The sequence below is a fragment of the Elgaria multicarinata genome, chromosome 6, assembly GCF_023053635.1.
Source record: "Elgaria multicarinata webbii isolate HBS135686 ecotype San Diego chromosome 6, rElgMul1.1.pri, whole genome shotgun sequence".
Taxonomy (NCBI): Eukaryota; Metazoa; Chordata; class Lepidosauria; order Squamata; family Anguidae; genus Elgaria; species Elgaria multicarinata.
In genome coordinates, this window is record NC_086176.1 from 21,564,637 (window position 1) to 21,581,744 (window position 17,108).

The 17,108-nt window shown below is 41.9% G+C and overlaps 1 protein-coding gene and 1 non-coding gene across 3 annotated transcripts in view; both read right to left on the minus strand.

Annotated features, from left to right (window-relative positions):
• The window catches only part of NRG1 (neuregulin 1), a 612,616-nt gene that overhangs the window by 250,745 nt on the left and 344,763 nt on the right, over nucleotides 1–17,108 (minus strand). The gene's annotated exons all lie outside the window — the stretch shown is intronic.
• On the minus strand, nucleotides 4,769–4,887 carry LOC134400975 (5S ribosomal RNA). Its single transcript, XR_010025611.1, has one exon. It is a non-coding gene; the product is annotated as a 5S ribosomal RNA (ribosomal RNA).

Below are 17,108 nucleotides of genomic sequence, written 5' to 3' on the forward strand. Positions count from 1 at the left end.
CACACGGGACACGGAGGGAGAGAAAGATCAGGAAGAGATCAGGAGCGGATGGGGGGGTTAACGAAAAAAAACACCTTACCTTCTCCGCAGTCTTCGGGCCACACGTGGCCCCTTTAAACTTTAAAAAAAATGGCGGACGCTGCAGGGATCCCGACGTCCCTGCGCGTCCCGCGTCTGGAAGCCCGGGCAGCGCACGCTAACATCAGCGTGCCGTCGCCCCGCCTCCTTGCCGGCTTATCCCGGCAGGTCTAGCAAAGCCCATAGTGTGGACACAGAAATAGAAGGAGTATAAGTGGAATTAAAACAACTGAGGTATGAGGGAAGACAACAGCAAAGCTTTCTCCATTCACATACCGGCAGTTTCAGAGAGAAATTCCAAGAAAAATCCCAATAGCTACAACCTACAACACAAAAGGAATCTGAACTGTAAAGTATATCAAACAAATCAGAAGACAGAGGGGAAGATAACACAAATGCCAACAGAATTGCTGATCAAAGACAGTATTCCAGATATAATTGACAATTAAAGCCAACGACTTTGGAGGATTATATACTAATAGGAGATAAGCAGTGAAACTGTTTTATTCATTTTTAGATAAGAAATATGGGGAAAGTCTGTTTAAAAAGAGGGAGAAGTAATTTGGGGTGCTTCCAGATGAGACTTTTATTGTGCAATTGCCCAGGAACTGTGTAACCCATATAAAACAGGAAATCCCATCTCAACCCATTCAGGCAAACTATGAACCAAAGTATATGTTGTAACCAAACCAAAACCAAAATACAACTTGAGAATAGATCAGTAAAGTTGGCTACTTGATGTCAATATGCAAGTTGAGTGCCATAATTAGGTCTTAGATAGTACAACTTTATATAATTTAAAAAACTTTTTTAACTTTTGTAAACCGCCCAGAGAGCTTTGGCTATGGGGTTGTATATAAATGCAATAAATAAATAAATAATTTCCTGGAGGTTTGGGGGGAAATTAATAAATCACTGGAATATTATCATCAGAGCTATTTCAACCTGTTGCAGCAAAAATAATAAAGAGTCTTATGCCACCTTAGGCCCAAACAAATTCATTATGACTTTCATGGACTGGAAAACTTTAATGGACTAGAGTCCACTTCATTAGAAGGAGGCATGTATATGTATACATGGGTGTAGAGTAAACTTTTAATGTAAGCTGTGAGATAAAATGGCAAAGAGATGTAAAAAGTATAATGTATGATAATTCAATTAAAGCTTAAATGTATGCAAAATAAATACAGTGGCACTCACAGCGGCAGCAAATGGTGGGAAGAAAATAATCTTAGCAATGCTCAGTTAATGAACACCTGTAGTGGGGCAGAAAAAGCATTGTTTCTATTCATGCCCAAATAGATAAAATCAAACTTCTTTATGAGTTCTAGTTCAGTGATTCCACACTGGAGTCTCCCTTTAATATTACTTTGCTGAAGAATGGCAGTTCAGATGGCATGGAACACTATTAATCTATTTGAAAACGTATGTTCACAATTGCTAGCAAAGTTTAATATGTTGCAAACTGCATCCTACCCCAAGCATCTGGGTACAATGATGAAGGCAGCCAGGTTGGTCTCTGGTACATCTAGGGATGACCATATTACACCAGCTTTAAAATCATTACACTGGCTGCCAATTAGTTTCTGAGTAAAGTATAACGTGTTGGTTATTACCTTTAAAGCCCTACATAGTTTGGGTCCAGGTTACCTTCTCCTGTACAATCCTCCCTGCACACTCAGGTCCTCTGGGAAGAATTTACTTCAATCAGCCAAAACTAGGCTGACAACCATTACCCAGAGGACTCTCTCTTCTGCTGCTCCCAGACTGTGGAATGGCCTGCCGGGAGAGATTTGCCAACTTAACAGTCTTCCTGAATTTAAAAAATGCTATGAAGACTGATCTCTTCCAGCAGGCCTACCAATCGAATTTTAAGATGTCTGGCTGTTATTTTAATAACGTATTAGTTTTCTTTGTTTTTAATCAGTTTTATGTATTTTATAGTATTTTTGTATTTGATGTTGTTCCCTGCCTCGATCCAGAGGAAAAGTCGAGTAAGAAATTTATTTATTTATTTATTTATTTATTTATTATTATTATTATTATTATTATTATTATTATTAAATGAATGAGAGCCTGTCTTTTCATCTCAACTATAACCTCCCCCCACAAAGTTTATACAGGTTAATGGAATGTATTGTTTATTTGGAAGTTTTTATTTGGAATGTAAAATTTTCCTGATGATGATGATGATGATGTGTGAGCCATTCCCTTTGAAACCAAAGAGACTTGAGCTGACTTCGGGTCAGTCCTGGGTTGTGGCCACTATCTGCAAATAATTAATTGAAACAGAATAATGGTTCTCCAATGCCAAATGATGTGCTTGCTAGATATACTGTATCCTAGGATTACAGCTATGTACACTTGTGAACCCTGTGAATGCAATGGGCAACTGAGTACAGTTGCAATTGTCCTTTTGTCTTCACATCAGGCTAGATTAGCAAAGTCCAAGCTAAAGAAAAGTAAGCAACTTTCCATTTCCTCCCGCCTACTAAACCACTTACATTAGCACGGCTGCTAGAGTTTTCCATGCCCTCTTGTTTTTGAAAGCATCTCCTTTCCCTCACCCACCAACAAACAGAGAGCGCCTTTGCTGCCACGGTGTCTGTACTCCGTGCCCTTTAAAGGCATTATCACCTCTTTCCAAAATGCCTACCATGGGAAGGCACTCCCAGGGACGGCATATTTTCCTTTTGTATCACCCAGGTTTTCCTGCCATTTGAATAAATATTTTGCAAGTTCAGAAATTTCAACTTTGACAGATAACAGGGTGTTTCTGCCCTCTCCTATCTTTGAAATGATTTCAAAGTTGCTTGATGGATAACACTTAGTAATTATTTTCAAAAGCAATGGAAGCTATGTTGGTCCGTAAGAAAAAACCCCCAAATCCACTATCAGGCCATACCTTTATTAGAAGCAGCAAAAAGTCACAAAATTGTGAGCAGTCTTTCAAATTCTGCAGAACTTTTCATCAGGCTTGATGTTAAGAAAAGCTGGGGGTGAGGAAAGAAGAAGAAAAAAGCTGGTTTGATGCTGAAGCCACAGAGGCCTTAGCGAGATGGGGCAATCCCCGGGATTGTCCCTGTGCGTCCACATGACACACAGACTATGCCAGGATCAGAGAGGGATGATTCCTCCCTCGCCCTAGGATCTCGCCCTACACCTTAGGCCCGCTTTTTCCACGGTCTCGGGATGATCCTGAGACTGTGGAAAGTGTGGCCCACCATCACAGTTTGTCCCGGCCCCTCACAGATACTTGCAAGGAGCCAGGACCCATGCACGGGGCACAGAACTCCTCAGGAGCACTGCACCCATCGGGGGTGGGGTGGGGTGAGCGGGGGAATATTTTTTTTTAAAAAATTGTCTTTTGCGCAAGAGCGCTCATGCGCATCTTCATTAAGAAAAATTAAAAATGGCGAGCACAACACTTCTCCCTCTGAGGTCATCACGTGCCGCGTGTAAACAGAGGGGGAGATCTCGCGACAGAAATATCGCGGGACCTTCACCCCTCCGTCGTGCTAGATCGGAAGGTCTAGCTAAGGCCAGAGTGTACATATAGTCAGTGTCATAAGATGGGCTATAAGAGGAGATAGAACATTGGCTGCCTATTGGCTACAGGGCCAGATTTAAGGTTTTGGGACTGGTGTACAAAGCCCTAAACAACTTGGAACCAGGATACCTGAGGGAAGCCTTCTCCCTTAACAACCTGCCTGATTACTGAAGTAGTCAGAGGCCATGCTCCTGGTGGTTCTACATGGACCTATGGTCCAATTGGAGTCCACCAGGGGAAGAGCTTTTAGTGTAGCGGCCCCTTCTCTGTGGAACTCCCTGTCCCTGGAGGTCAGGCAGGCACCAACACTAGGCTGCTTCCAGAGCCTCTTGAAAACAACTTTATTTCGAGAAGCCTTCCCAACTGATTAGTGACTTTATTTTTCTGGTCCTTTATTTTAAATTGAACAATTTTAATTTGCTTTTTAAATCTTCTTCCTTTTTACTGTTTATACCTATAGTCACTGCTTTGGAATCTTTTTCTAGATATTGAGTAGTATAGAAATGTTGTAAATAAATAAATAAAATGTCTACTCAGAAGTGACCTCCTCAAAAGTAAGCTCCACTAAGCTCAATGGGAAATACTCTCATGTAAGTGTGTATGTATGACTGCAGCAATAATAGGAGATATGATGCAGGTTCCAGGTTGCCTCAAAGATTTCTGGGACAAAGAAACGTGCAGTGATGGATCCCTCATGTTTTAAAACATAAAATTCAACAGTTAAAAGAAGAAGGGAAAAAAACCTAGATCAGCATAAAGGATAAGGAGAGAAATAAAATGCAAACAAAGGAAAACATGGCAGACCCTAACAATGAGCACATGTAAAAGTTAGCAACAAAAGAGCATGGAGTAACCAATTGAGATAATCTAACAAAGGAGTGATGTGATCACATTCGCAACCAGAATAGATAAACTGAGCATAACGCATAACTGACATAAGAGGCAGAAGGTGAGACAGAAGCAAGCCAATGAATAAAAAAAAAAGTACCGCAATAAAATAGAGGTGAGTCAGTGAGTGAAGAAAGAGAAAATATAATCGCAAGCAATGGTGCACAACCTGCAGGCCATATGCAGCTCCTATTTGTTTCCAGTGAAGCCCGCAGAGCCATGGGAACTACTTTTTTTTTAATTATTTTTTTTAGCCTACAGCACCCGGTATTCCCAGGCGGTCTCCCATCCAGGTACTAACCAGGCCTGACCCTGCTTAGCTTCCGAGACCAGACGAGATCGGGCGTGTTCAAGGTAGTATGGCTGTAGGCACCATGGGAACTACTAACAGAATTTCTTGTTAGTAGTAGCGCTAGCTAGGAAAAGCCTGGGATGTCTGTTGCCAGCATTGGCACTAGCAATGGAAACCCTTCACAATTTTCCAATCTCTCCCTAGAGGAGATTAGGGAACTCATATTACCCTTGCTGAGTGTGTCTTGTCATGACATCTGAACCCGGAGAGGGTGGCTGGCAGGGGTGATTAAGAAACCACCTAGAACCCATGGCCTGTTCTAGGGTTGCTGGGTGGTTTCTTAACCACCACCACCACCACTCTCACCAGGTTTGAACCTCATGACAAGCTGCGCCCGGCCTGGTGAGGTAAGCTGGGTGGCATGTGACCAGCATGCATAGAGCTGGTTAAGCTAACCTACCATGGCTTATTAGCCATCCTTACATCATGCGAACTAGTCCTCTGTGTGTGAGAGTATAATGTGTGCATGCGTACCTCTGTGTGCACATGCACGATCCCTGGCAGACACTGAAAAAGTTGAGCACTCCTGATCTAAAGTTTGAGTTAAATGTCTAGGAAAGAACAGGTCCTCAAAATATTAGGTAATTGTTAGCGACAGATTTTGGCAATAGAAGATACAAGTGAAGACGCAAAATGTTGCAGCATAATCTCCCACCTAAAAGGAGCGGCCCTGTTCAGGGTCCCCATCAGCCATTCCCTCCAAGCAGGGCATACTACTCTTCTTCATCCCACCATCAGTCTTCTGGTGTGTGTGTCTGTGTGTGTGTGTCTGCAAACTGCAGGGTTTCTCTGAGCATACTGGTATCTCCCCGTTGTCAGTGGCCCAGTTCTGGCTACAACCCTGGCAGCACTCATGACCTAATTATTATTAGAAAGAGAAGAAAGATGTGAGAAGAAAAACAAAGAAGAACGAAACAAAACATCTAAATTCCAACTGGCAAATGAAGGACTAACGGTACCAGCCATGGATAAATCCACAGAAGGAACTGATGTACCAGCAGCAAGAAGGAAAACAAGAAATTCACTTTTGATTAAAATCAATGCAACATGTGTACCTATAAACATATCAAGGAAGGAATTTCAGAAGTATCTTTTATCAACAGGCTTTAATGATGCACACTGAGGCCTTAGCTAGATCTAAGGTTTATCCCTGTATCGCCCCAGGGTCGTCCCTGCCTGCTCCCGGGATCCCCTGTGTGTCATTTACATGAACAGGGACGACCCCGGGACGATCCCGGGATAAACCTTAGGTCTAGCTAAGGCCTGAGTGTGAGGCCTCTGAAGACAAAACCTTCACCCTATTTACTTGAATGTTAATATATATTTTACAGTATCACAACCCAACATAGAGGTCCAAGATTCAGCTTTTCTTCCACATTCCATCTTCCTAGTTTCCAGACTAACCATAGTGCAAATGTATCAGCAAAAGTACAAAGGACTCAGAAAGCCCATCCAACACTTTGCTGAACTTTTCTTCCCAACCCCGCCCACCACAAAGTAGGAATTAACTCAAGAAAGATAAGGTACGATGGATGGAATTATTTTATGGCAACCTTCCCCAACCTGGTACCCTCTAGATGTGTAGGACTGTAACTCAGATCATACCCAGCCAGCACAGGCATGTTGGATAGGGATGATGGGAGCTGTAGTCCAAACACATCTGGAGGGCCCTAGGTTGGGGGAGGCTGACTCCTGTCGCAGCCCAAGAAGCAGAACCTAATGCCACACATAGAATTTTTTTTAACATACTATTCAAGCAAGCTGCATCAAATGTGTGCAGATGGTGCTAGAGGGAGCAGGCCCTGCGGCTGAATCAATTATGTTCAGCCTGTCTTTGTCCTGAACTCTGCATTGATTTGCATGCAGAGCCATTGAAGGAATCCTAGCAGATGCCTATTGGTTCCCGAGAAGTGAAGCCATATTGTAAATTTCACTTGCCGCCTGCAATTTACGTAAATTGATCTGATGACATTTGCTACGCAGGCACCGATTTACGTAAGCAGTCCTTGCTGTCTGCTGTTTATGTAAATAGTGGTTGTACTGACATAAACTGTGAGTTTTCAACTCAGTGAGATAAAGCTTCAACATGTCAAATATGGCTCTTTCACCCCAAAGTCTGAATGCTAAAAACAACATATACATCTGCAGTGAGGCGAGTGCTTTAGACTGCATCTTCCGATGTCGTATGCTTTTATGTTTACTAGCTCTTATCACATCTGCCTGTATGAACGATAGTATTAAATATATAGTATCACAGTGATAACATTATCTTATGTTGCTATCAACCTCAAGGCGAGCCCTATTAGAAAATTGGATTTCCATGGGTTGTTTCAACTGTTGAAATCAGTGCAGGAAGGTTTGCAGCAAGTCCTTGCAATTATCATCTTACTTTCATTTTTAGTGTGGGGATACTGGGCTTAATGGGACTTGTTTTTGAGTAGCCATGTATAAGATTGCACTGTAAACAATCCTCCTCCCCTCCTCCTCCTCCTCCTTCTTCTTGCATAACTGTAATCCTGCTTTATTAAAACCCAGCAGGAGTTCTGTTTCAATAGAAGCAGGGCAGTACTTTAATTCTGAGATCCAGCAAGAAAGATCAGGAAGCAGGCTTCTGTGCATTGACCCAATCCAGATGCACATTTGGATCAGCCTCTGCTCTGCAGAGCTCACCTGGACCCCACTGAACTGGCTGAATAAGTGTACAGAGTGCAAAGTCACATTGATTTTCAAATAGGAGTGAAGAGCCCAATTTACAGAGATGTCTACTGACTGAATCCCAATTCATGAGTATATCTTTATTTGCAGCATGAATGCCTTTATCTTTTAAATCCAGAGTTCCACCCTACTTCCCCGAGCATACATTAACTGGACGTGCGTGTGTGTGTGTGTGCGCGTGTGTGTGACACAGAGAGATTATGGCTTTGATCCTAAATTGTTTCTCCATTGACATATCACATACCATTCCCAAGGGTCTCCCCCAACACACAGGAGCAGTTTGCGGGGAGTGAAGGGGATTGCAGAGGGGAAGGGGGACAGCCCTATACCAGGAACTCTGTTCCATTCACAGAAGAAAAGTTTGGATCCAAGCCGTTATCTCCAGCTTTTAACTGTCTACTTTATGTATCTGATCTAATGAATTATAGTCTTGCCTATAGAAGCTCATGCCACAAGACATGTATTAGTCTTTAAGCTGCTCCAAGCAACATACAATCAGAAGGCCCATTCTGCCATAGTTCTGCTGATGGCCATGACAGCTATATAGAACGTCCAGGTTTGGAGGCAATATAGTTCTGTCTGTGCATGTAGTGTGTGTGTGTGCGTGTGTGTGTGTGTGTGTGTGTGTGTGTGTGTGTTTATGATGTCTCTATCTATGATGTCTCCATCATACTCTATGTGTTTCCAGAGGCATCTGAGTAATTAGTGCTGGACTAGATAGAACTTTGTTCTGATCCAACAAGGCAATTATTTTCTTAAAGATTCCATGGAGAGATAACTTCTTCTATCCCATAGATGTCAAAGTCTGTTTTGGATTTCGGACATAAGCAAATACATTGTCAGTACGATGTGTGCATAAGCTCAAATAACTTCACACCTCTTTGTTTTTTATTTGCTTGAGGTGATATTTAGAAGATGTCCACAAGGGACTTGATTGTTTTCTTAGCACAGAAGGAATTTATACAGGTAGCAGTAAACAGAATACTGATCAACCATTGACAATAGATTATATTTTTGGATATACCTATATCCAAAAATCTTTTTAAAAAATTATTATTAGCAAATGTCTGAAGTTACAAGCAAGGAGTAGCTAAGTTGTTGGTTTCTTGGGCTGCTCCTAAAATGCTGTGAATCAAAGATAGTAGCAATGGTGTAAGGCAGCATGAGTAGAAGAGGTGACAGGGTACATAGATGGTAAACATACTGTAGTAATTTCCTTGCAATAATTGATGGCGGTAAGAAGGGAGCATCTGTGGTTCCAGATGTGAAAGAGCAACAGATGGGCAGTTCTCTATTGTACTGATAATAAAAAGTGAGCTAACACTCTATTTAGGGAAGTTGAGCTCCTTCTCGCTGGCTGTTTACAGACTTGGAAATATCATGATAAGCAAACCCCTCCAGCTCAAAGCAAAGCAAAGAAGTTAAAAAGAAAAGAAAGGATAAGTGGATAAATAATGACCCAACTTTGTTACAAAACACGGTGTAATCCCGTATTTTTAATATAAACACAGATGACCTTTCAGTTTGTTCAACTTTTTGTCCCCAGCACAGGAAACCACAGATGATCTTTATCAAGGGGCAGAACCTTCCAGTCTGCTTCTTCTAGAGAGCTGAGGGATAGATTATGGGCTGCATTTAGGGTTGCTTGATAGAATCACGACTATCTCGTCAGAGCACATGCTGAAGACACAATACAATGCTGACATAAAATAGAGAGCTGGTGTGGCATAATGGTGGTGACAGGTGTGAGCTATAGGAGGGAGGAAGCCCCGGGGTTTCATCTCACCTCAGCCATGGGCTCTCACTGGGTGACAGGAGGCAAGATGCTATTGCTGCTTCATCCTCCTTTCCCCATCTTCTGCAATATAGTAATTCTGCCCTACTTTGCCAGGCTGTTGTAACAGTTGCCAAAAGAATGTATGCCAAACGACTCACTCCCCAAACACTACATAAATGCATAATCAAGTAAGAGTCTAGGGCACCTTAAAGACTAGTGAATGTATTATGGCATCAGCTTTCCTGAACCAGAGTCCATGCCATCAGGTATATTTATTTATTTATTATTGCATTTATATCCGGCCTTTTTTCCTCCAAGGAACCCAAGGCGGCGTACATAATCCTCCTCCTCTCCGCTTATGTGACTGGCCCAAAGTCATCCAGTGGGTTTCCATGGCTGAGTAGGGCCTAGAACCCAGATCTCCTGACTCCCAGTCCAACACTTTAACTATAACACCACACTGGCTCCCTGCAAACATTTACAATAAAATGAAGGACACGAAGATAACGTTTGGCCAAAGGCATGTGGTCTGCCTTGAAATTTACCAGTAATTATCAGAAAAAATTGCACAACAGGGGTTGTTTTGGTTTACCATGCTGACCATGGTAAATGTCATTTACCAGAAAATGATGCAGAGAAGGATGACATTTGGTCATAAGGGAAAGGCACTTAGGTCTTGATACTAGTAAATATCAATATTCACCAATATTGTGACACTTACAGTAATGTATTTGTAATTATCTTTCTGGAGTTTACAACTTGCCATGTGCAATTTACCTTAGCCCTTTGGCAGGAACCCTCAGGTGTCCACTGCACATGACTAGACATGAGTTAAAATAAGTTTCTTTAATTAGATACATGGGTAAACGTTTGTGGATTAAATTGTTCTCTACCAATATCTCTGACAAGTAAGTCTCAACTGTAAATGGGACATTAAATAATGCACATTGTTTAGGGGAGATCAAGATAAAAGAAGGACTACTTTTGTGTATCTCATGCCCATGTTTATCTAAGAAAAAAACATTTCCTTAAGTCGGTTGCTTATTCTGTTTGTTCTGCTTTTCTTCCATCATGTAACAAAAAGTAAAGCAAATAAAAAACACACCTGCGTAACTGCAGATACAGAACTGGCTCAGATAAAACCAGAATGATTTTATCAAGCTAATAAACAGTTTGTTCACGTAACTCATTTTCTCTATAGTAACTACTGCTTCTAGAGATTTTTCAAATCAGAGGATGTCAAAGATTTCCAAGAGAAATACTGAGATTTAGGCTGCAAACCTATACACACCTGGGAATAAATCACATTGAACTCCATGGGACTTAGTTTCCAGTAGATGTGCATAGGATTGTACTCTTAAATTCTTGTCAACCCCGGGATGAGAAGGTTTCCACAGACTCATTTATCTGTGAAAATCCATACTACTGTGTGTCACTTCAGCTAAAAGAGCTTCCTATAGCTAGGATAAGGTGGGCTAATGGGATTATGAGAAATTATTGTCACTAGTCTCAGCACATATTCCATATTCCTGCAGTGGAAGGGGACTGAAGCTAAGTAATAAAACAGATCTCTGTGTATCCTGTAATTCTGTATAAATGCCCATAAGGCAGTCATCTTATGTGGCAGATGCTAAGTGACAGAGATGTGTGGCAGGATCTACACTACTGCTTTAAAACAGTAGTGACAACTGTTCAGGCCCAGGACACACTCCATATACAGTTTTTAAACTATTTTCAAAGTGTCATATCCTGCTTGGTGTAGATCTGGCCACAGTTTGCCATGCACCCCTTAAGATAGCTTGCTGTCCTTTTGCCAGTATTGAAATAAAATTCTACTGCCACACTGGTCAATTCCCATACAGCTTCTGGGTGAACAATGTCATGGGGGGCTCTGCAAATGTCTTGGGCAACCCTTAGTTTTCTGAGAAGCTCAACTGTAATAAAGAGGAGAGAAAAGAAATGAGAAAGTGCCTATATGAATGCAAATATATACTTTGAAATGTGTGAGCTTGCTTGAAATCTATGGGCTCATCTACACCAAGCAGGATATTACACTATGAAAGCGGTATGAAAGTGGTATATAAAAGGCAGGAGCCACATGACTGCTTTATAGTGGTACTGAAGAGCACTGAAAACTGTTGGGGGGAGGGGGTTAACCTCCTGCACTGCATAAAATAATATAGCATTATCTGTTATTTTGCTATGTTAAAATTCCCCCCACCCAAAGTTGCTATTTATAATAATAATAATAATAATAATAATAATAATAATAATAATACAAATTTCTTACCCGCCTCTCCACTTGGATCGAGGCAGGGAACAACAGTGAATATAAAACACATTCAAAACTGATTAAAAACATAGCATACATGATTAAAACATCCTAAAAATATTCTAAAACATTCTAAAATAAAAGGGACGCTCCCATTTGAACCTCATGTTTATGCAGGGAGGGAAATATTTATTTATTTATTACATTTCTATACCACTCATTAGTCAAAGCTCTTGAGGTGGGGTATACAAGACAAAGCTTGAACCATAAAATACATTAACATAGTAAAACATAATATAAAACCATGCATTTAAAACAGAATAAAACCAAAGCAGCAACGAAGATAAAAGTTAGCAGCAGTGCAAAGATCTAAAAACACAATTTTTAAAAACTGAAGGGCTAAAAAGCCTGAGAAATTTAAAGATCTTCTTATTTATTTATTTATTTATTTATATTTATTTATTTATTACATTTTTATACCACCCAATAGCCGAAGCTCTCTGGGCGGTTCACAAAAATTAAAATCATCATAAAACAACCAACAAGTTAAAAATACAAATATAAAATACAATATAAAAAGCACAACCAGGATAAAACCACGCAGCAAAATTGATATAAGGTTAAAATACAGAGTTAAAACAGTATAATTTAAATTTAAGTTAAAATTAAGTGTTAAAATACTGAGTGAATAAAAAGGTCTTCAGCTGGCGACGAAAGGAGTACAGTGTAGGCGCCAGGCGGACCTCTCTGGGGAGCTCATTCCACAACCGGGGTGCCACAGCGGAGAAAGCCCTCCTCCTAGTAGCCACCTGCCTCACTTCCTTTGGCAGGGGCTCACGGAGAAGGGCCCCTGTAGATGATCTTAAGGTCCGGGTAGGTACATATGGGAGGAGGCGTTCCTTCAAATAACCTGGCCCCAAACCGTTTAGGGCTTTAAATGTCAATACCAGCACTTTGAATCGGGCCCGGACCTGGACTGGCAGCCAATGAAGTTGTAAAAGGACTGGCGTAATGTGATCTCGCCAGCCAGTCCCTGTTAGTAAACGGGCTGCCCTGTTTTGTACCAGCTGAAGCTTCCGGACCGTTTTCAAAGGCAGCCCCACGTATAACGCATTGCAGTAATCCAAACGAGAGGTTATCAGAGCATGGATAACTGTAGCTAGGCTATCACTGTCCAGATAAGGGCGCAGTTGGTATATCAGCCTAAGCTGATAAAAGGTGCTCTTTGCCACTGAGTTCACCTGTGCCTCAAGTGACAGTTCTGGATCGAAGAGCACCCCCAAACTACGGACCCGATCCTTTAGGGAGAGTGCAACCCCGTCCAGGACAGGGCAAACATCACCTCGCCGGACAAATGAACCACCCGCTAACAGTACCTCCGTCTTGTCTGGATTGAGTCTCAGTTTGTTAGCCCTCATCCAGTCCATTACCGTGCCCAGGCACTGGTTCAGAACAGTCACTGCCTCACCTGGGTTTGATGAAAAGGAAAGGTAGAGCTGGGTGTCATCCGCATATTGATGACACCTCAGTCCACATCTCCGGATAACCTCCCCCAGCGGCTTCATGTATATGTTAAACAGCATAGGGCATAAAATAGAGCCCTGCGGAACCCCATGGCTTAGGAGCCACGGCACAGAGCAATAATCCCCCAGCACCACCTTCTGGAATCGGCCATCCAAGTAGGAGCGGAACCACTGCAACGCAGTACCTCCAACTCCCAGCTCAGACAACCTATCCAGAAGGATACCATGGTCGATGGTATCGAAGGCCGCTGAGAGGTCCAGGAGAACCATCTTCTGTGGTTCCAACAAGACCACAATGTACGTAGTCTTCCTGTGTTGGTCATTGAACAACCTGGGTGCCACCAGTGAAAAGTCCTCTGCTTAGTAGATACCCTCCTGATCTCATTTGGCACTCAGGGAAGGCCTCCGAGGATGATCTTAAGGTCTGGGCAGATGTATATGGAAGGAGATGATCCTTCAGGTAACCAGCCTCAAGCTGTTCAAGTATGTTGTTTTAATTTGATCCAGAAATGGACTGGCAGCCAGTGAATATCATAAAGCACTGGCATAATATGATCATATTGACTAATCCCCATTAACAATCACACTGCCCTATTCAGACCAGCAGAAGTTTCCGGACAGTTTTTAAAGGCAGCCCCACATATAATACATTGCAGCAATCCAAGTGAGAGGTTACTAGAAGGGGATAACTGTAGCTGTTCAGATAAGGGCATAGTTGGTATATCAGCCTAAGCTCCATGCCACTGAGGCTACTTGTGCCTCTAAAGGCAATGCTAAATCCCAGAGCCCCCCCCCCCCGCCCGAAACTATGAACTTTATGCTTTAGGGGAAAATGAGAGAAGAGCCCTCTTGTGTGATCTCATTTAAATAGGGGATTACATACGCATCATCCAAAAACAAACTGCTTCTTCAGAATTATGGTTTTTATTCATTTTATGTACATGTAGTTGATTAAAACTTACATGATTACTCAACTAAGGTTTCTTTAATTAGGTGACTAACCATCCTTCTGCAGACCTATACTCCTGTGGGAAAAAGTAAAGTCGCATCCTTCAATATTTAGTTGCATGACTAAGAGCTCCATCTCACCAGCGATTTATCGCACACTCGCCATGCCTGGTATGCTGTTTTGCAGCCCAGTACTCACATGACGTCGTCCACGTCCTGCACTCATTTCGGCTCTAATCCTCCATGTTTCATTTCTTTCTGGAGCACAGAAAGTCTGGATTATTCTCCCTCCCCGCGAAATAAATGTTCTCCTTCCTTCTGTGTATTTCTGTGGTTGCATTCTATCAACCATCCCATTCTTTGTTGGGTGTGTGTGTGTCTAAGGGCAGTCTCACTAACAAAAGAGGAGGGTGGGGTGGTTCTCTGCTCAACCATGAAGGGGGAGGGAGAGAGGTCCCATTTAACTCTATGTTCTTATTCCTGAGTAGGCATGGCCAGGGGTACATTTCCACCTTAAAAGAAATGTGGAAAATGCACCGGGACACGGGTGGTGGTGGTTCACCCCTGTGCCTCCCTAGAACTGTGAAGCTTCGCAGTTAAAGACTTGGTTTTTTTTTTAAGAAATGGAGTGAGGCACTGGTGCACCTGGTACCGAGTTGCAGTGCACATTTGCTCCTCCTCCCTGGTAGTTTGCTGAGTTGGTCCATCATACTTTTGGTCCTCCAACTCGGTTTATAAGGATCCTAGGGCAAGCATTGTTTGTTCTTTTTGCAATGATACTTTGTTGAAACGAGGATAGGTAGACCAGTCCATGGACATGCAAGGGGTTGACTTTTCCTAATCCCTTAAGTACACCATTGCATCATTACAGCATCTCAGCCTACCAGAATTACATTTGCCAGAATGGGGTTTAAGGGGGTTTACTCAAAGGTAAGCATGCCTGAGATTTTAGTATGACTTGGATGTAAATGCAGTCGAAATCAATGGGATTTACTCTTGAATAAGGGAACCAGTAGATCTCTATTTTATGAACTGGAGATGCACAGCTTTACTTGATCAAAATAAAGTAAAATAGATCCTTCACAATTGCAAATAGGTGGACCTTCGCACTGGTGGACTTTCAGGAAAGGGGTTTAAGGGGGGGAATGAACAAATCCTAAAAAATCAAGGGATGAACCAATCTGATTCAAACTTGGCATGGCTAAAGTGCTCATTAAGAGCTACCAATGTGCCAAATTTGATCTATTTATCTTTAAAAATTATGCAGATATAGGCATTTGTTAATTTCCAAGTAAAAATGTCTTTAAATCTAGGCATGAACGGATCTGATTCAAACTTGGTGTAGCTAAAGCCCTCCTTAAGAGTTATCATTATGCCAAGTGCAATCTCTTTATCTTTAAAAATTACACAGATGTAAGCATCTTGGTTACCTTGGAGCAAATGAGGGGACCTGACCACCTTCACAAAAGAAATTAGTTAAAATTATTCTTCATCTGTCCACCCTTTGAAATTAGCAAAACAAACCTTCCCCCCTCCTCCTCACCTGCAAATCTTTCCCAAGTCAAGGGTCAGTAACAGTCTCGGCCCATGCGCTCCCTCTTGCTTCCTCCAAATGGCCTCCCTTCCTTGGAGTTTGTTTAATACATTCTTAGGGGCCAGTGTAGTGTGTTTCTTTCCCATAATTGAGCAGTTTCAGGCTGATGTACTATGATGTACTATTATATATGACAGAAATAAAGAAATGTTTTGTAAAAAATAAAAAATTAACTGCAGAGGAAAGGAGAACATAGGGGGCAGGGCGGGAGATTTCGCCGGCATAGTAGCACTCCAGGTGAAAAGAAACATGAGCTGAAAGAGCGCAACAATGCACGGATGTGAAAGTTTCCAGTGCTCGACTCGCTAGGGAAATGGAAGGGGAAACCACAGATGAAAACCGGATTAAAAAAGTAGGTGTGACGGAGCTCTAAAAGATGGACAGGCTATGAAGACGGCAAAGGTAGGACATTGCAAAGCAGAAGGGCAGGATCAGCCCTGGATCCCGCCCACCCCGCGTATATTTTAATGGCAGTACAGAAAAGCAGAAATCCAAAACAGTTGCAGCTTTTACCATCAATGTTTTTATTATTACCCATTTATTTCTTGAGCATCCACAAAGCAGAAAAGGCCATGCCTGTTAAATAATTGACTGCAGAACCAGCTGCTTAATGTAGAATACTTCTGTCGGGGTGGGGTGGGGTGGTGGCAACCTCACTGAAGAGTTTTAGTGTTAAATAATCAGACTTATTCAATCCACCGTAATGAGCTGCATTTATCTTTCAAATGGTACTAGTCTAATTTCCTTTTATGAGCATTAGGAATAACCAGTTTTGCTTCTCACAATGATTTAATTAAAAGAAAAGGAATTGTATTGATCTTTCACTCTTTGTCTTAGTTAAAGATCTTCTTGAGCATAATTCCCATTACACTAACAGGAAGATATTTGGAGATCTTAGGCAAAGAGTTCGTTTTATGTCTCCCCACAAAAGCCTCAAATATTATAGTAAAAGAAGGCAGGAGCTGGGGGAGTCCCAGGGTTTTGGGAACAACATTCTTTAAAGACTTTTGATAATCTCAACCCTGCATCTGTACATTTCAGTGTTTATTCAGAGACTGGTGTTATGCAAACCACACATTAGGTGCCTATCCAAAGGTCAAAGAAGAAAGTAATGAGATACGGGAGGTAGGATCAACCAAAGAAACAGCCTTACCCCCACCTCCATCCAGCTACATGCATAACTTGATAATCAGTCTCGACAGTTTATCATTAAAAGCTCTACACCACCTGAAAATGACGTAATGAGCCACATGCCCCTGTTCTCAGGATGAGTTAATTATATAAAAAAGCACACATCTGATGCAAGTTTTCTTGTTTTGGTTATGTTTTAACATCAAGGCAAGTTATTACAGGAAATTCCACCAACTTTGGAAGTAATGCAAGCACTGGGCACAATCCCAGGGCTGGCTCA